The sequence below is a fragment of the Pteropus vampyrus genome, unplaced genomic scaffold (genome assembly GCF_000151845.1).
Source record: "Pteropus vampyrus isolate Shadow unplaced genomic scaffold, Pvam_2.0 Scaffold396, whole genome shotgun sequence".
In the NCBI taxonomy this organism is placed as follows: domain Eukaryota; kingdom Metazoa; phylum Chordata; class Mammalia; order Chiroptera; family Pteropodidae; genus Pteropus; species Pteropus vampyrus.
Window position 1 is genome coordinate 715,503 of NW_011889177.1, and position 3,743 is coordinate 719,245.

General features: G+C 53.2%; 1 pseudogene; it reads left to right on the top strand.

Annotated features, from left to right (window-relative positions):
• The first annotated feature begins 563 nt into the window (after window positions 1-563).
• On the top strand, window positions 564-682 carry LOC111731772 (annotated as a pseudogene).
• Window positions 683-3,743: the final 3,061 nt, after the last annotated feature.

The window sequence follows — 3,743 nt, forward strand, 5'->3', positions numbered from 1 at the left end:
GGGAACCCCAGACCCCGAGCTGAGTTAGGACCCTCCGCTCGTGTGCTAGGAACTAGAGCCTCATCACCTAAAGCTATGGAAGCTTTTAGTCTTCCAAATAGCAACGCCATTTATGCTTGGGGGGCAGGAACGACATTCCCAGAATCCCCAAGGCATCTTTTGGCCTCTAAGTGTTCGTGACTGGCGACAAGTAAGATCAGGTGATGACTATATTGCCTGCCCTTAAAAATATTGTAAGGCTCAATAATGGCCAGGCTTCAAAACCTTTTCCAAATAAATTGACTTACCCTTCGTTGACCACATTTAATTTATTTTCTCTCCATGTACTCATGGTTAGAAAATTGAATCCTCGTGGAATATTTGTTTGTGCTTCGTCTCTCCACGCCGTCCTAGCTGTAACGACTACAGTTTGCGTAAGTGCCACATGGAGTGTGACAGCACATGGGTCAGGCATAACGCGTACGCTGTGTTGAGACTTAGGACATGTGTTTTGTCTACGTAAATATAAATCTTTATTACCAGCATATTTTTGTCACTTCTACTCCCTTTTTAATAATTAAATAGTCTGTGGCCACGCCACCCTGAGCAGGCCCGATCCCGTCTGATCTTGGAAGCTAAGCAGGGTCGGGCCTGGTTAGCACTTGGATGGGAGACCACCTGGGAAGACCAGGTGCTGTAGGCATAAAAAATAAAAAAATAAGGGATTGTAAGTTGACAAGGTCCTTGCAGTCTGTGAGGTCAACCAAGGGTTGCCTCGCCTGAAAAATAAAAAATAAAAATAAAAAAATAATTAAATAGTAAAAACAAAAGTGAATTGAAATACTCCAAAGTTCAAATTATGCTCTTCACCAAGCTCCACCCACCAAGCCTTTCACCGTCACGGTGGCCTCGGGACACCTTCTTGCTTCAGCTCCGTCTCTTCCTACTACTTCCCAATGCCCATGTGATTTGCCACCCATTTTCCCCCCTTTTCTTCTTGCAGCTTACGGCAGTTTGGGCCACCCTGCTGCTAAGGGTTTGGGGTCACCACCGACCCTGCCGTCCTGGAACTCAGCGTTCCCAGCTGACGCGACGCCATCCAAGTGCACAGATACATCTCCCACGTCGGCCCCACGGTTCCGGCATTGGCCGCCCCATGCTATTCAGTGACGCCGGCCCCCAGGAGGCTGTTGACAGCTTTGCTGAAGGGCGCGTGCCCCGGTGGCCCCCATGGAGAAACTGACGTCACGGGATAAATCTGCTTTGGTGTTTCCACCTGTCTGAAACTCGTGACCTGTCCCCAAAACTCCATAAAGCCTGCCACCACTGCCTCATTTCCCTGGGGACATCTCTGCGTCCGGCGAGCCACCGCAGCCATGCGTGAGGTCCAGCTTCAGGTGTTCTCATCTGGGCGCTAAACCCTAACCTGCCACTGTCTTATTTTCAAGGCTTCCAAGCAACTAATAAAGCCAGCTAAGTTCATGATCATTACAGTTGTTTCAGTTATATTTATATCGTCCCTCGTTCAACTGCCCAATGATTCACACATCCCAACTGCTTCCATTCCAGTTACGAGGTAAGAGTCTCGGTGACCCCCACACTAGTGCATGGGGCCCTCTGCAGTGGGGTCCTCACTGCCGGCAGACCTGACCCCAAAGCCTCCTGCCAAGGGCCCGCCTGGCTTTGGCCCGCTCAGAGGCGGACCCAGGCGAGCGCTTACGTGCACATCGTGCACCTGCAAGTAATTCCAGACAGTGGAAATGAAAGGCCAGGTTAAGTGCAACGGGAAAACGGGGAAAGCTGCCGCGAGCAGGCGCCGCCTGGTGGCCACAAGGAGCATGTGCGGTGCTTTTCAGAACCACCCGCGAAAGGCTCGGAGGGGAGAAGCATCAGCTCCAACGTCCCCACCCGCGGGCGAGGTGCCTCCTGGGCGTCAGTTCTCTGCAGCGTCTGCCCGAGCACCAAGCGCGAGGTCCTCACAGAGCAGCCGGCAGCACCGGGGGAGACTTGCTGCCTCGAGGTGAGAATGGGGAGTTGTGGCCTGCACAGGGGACACCTGGACACCCGCGAGGTCAACCCCCCGGGGGGGTGGAAAGGCCCTGGACGCGACCCACTCTTCCTCCTCAGATCAGCACCGCAGTTCCCCCGCCTGCCCTCAGTTCACTCACCTGCGAGTTGTGAAATCTGGACCGAGTTCGTGGTTCAGACCCCATCATCAGAACGGAATGACCTTGGGAATTCTTAAGGTCACATGCGCCTGTGCCCTGGAAACGCTGGGTCAGCGGGACTTGGCTAAAGTCTGAGAACCCATATTTTATTAACCTCCCTCATGATTCCAATGTCGTTCGCATGCGGACACATTTCCAGGGTCCCTTTTCATTCTGTGACTTGGTGGATTATTCGCCCATCGAATAGATGAAGTGGGAATTTTAAGAGAAATACAGCATGCCAGTATTCGCCTGCAGAGCCTCATTTACACAAGATTTACATCCAAGAAACGTAAGTTCGTAACATAGATATCAGATCACACAACTCTCATCTGCAGAGGTGTTTTTCAGGAATAACAAACCACTCTTCATCTTTTTCTACTCAATTTATAAATATCTATCAAACACAGTCTATCTATTGGATATGTATTATCTGTTAGATATTGACCTGGTGCCATGAGGGATAAGGAGAAGAATAAGACAGCTTTCTCACCCTAAAGGAGCGTGTGACAGATACGTGCAAGTAAAGAATTAGCAGCAGGACGTGGATGTCACAGGAGGAGCTCGAACCTGGAGGTTTTTGGAGAAGGAGTGATAACTTTTTGCCAGGCTGCCACACGCCGCTGAGGGGCTGTCTCTGGGGGCAGGGATGATCGTGCTGGCATGGACCCTCGGGTGTGGCTGGAAGAGGTGAGGTCAGCACGTCAACTCCCCCTCATGACACCGCGGACACGCGGCTCAGGACCGGGGCGCCGAGGGCATTCCCTGGCATTTGGCAGGACTCAGGGGTCTTAAGTTCCCCAGAGCATCAAGTCCAGCTCTCTCTTCCCTGGGCTTCTCCATGACCCGGCCCCTCCCCCTGCAGTCCCAGGGGCTCTGCGGGCGCTGGCACCACGTGACTGCGGCTCAGAGCCTTTCAGCCTGATGGCCTGCTGGTGAGTCCAGAGCTCAGGGCCGAATGTGACTCCCGGTGAAGGGAGGGTCCCAGAGTCTTCCTTGGCCCCCAGCCCGGCACACGCCGCCTGTGCTCCAGAGGTCTGGGCTTGGGGACGATGGCGGAGGCTGCGGTCCTGGGCTTGCACGCGCTTCTTTCTCAAAGCACCTGGATCAGCTTGGCGAGCCCCAGGGACCCAGGAAAGTCTGTAACCAGCTGGGCACCAGCAGCCGACACTGACGAGCCACGGAGAACGTGGGGCTGTTCCGGAAGCCGCTTCAGAGCAGCCGAAACCACACACGCAAACACACGCGGCTCCCGCCGCTGCGTCGCTGGAGCCCGGTGCCCTCAAACTGTCACTCCTCTTCCTAAATCATTAGTCTTCTCGGAAAACATAATCAGACCCATAAGAAGGAGGAATGAAAACAGAGTGGAAGGAAAGGAGCCAAAATGAGCGCAACCGCTCCCCGTCGGATGGAGGGGAAAGAAGACGTGTCGGCAGCCCCTCAGAAAGCAAGATTATCTTTCATTACCTCTTTTGTTGTTTCGCTGGCATTTCTGATGTAAATACTTTCCCTGTGCACCAGGAGCAGCTTTTTAAAAACGTCCGTAGTGACATAGCT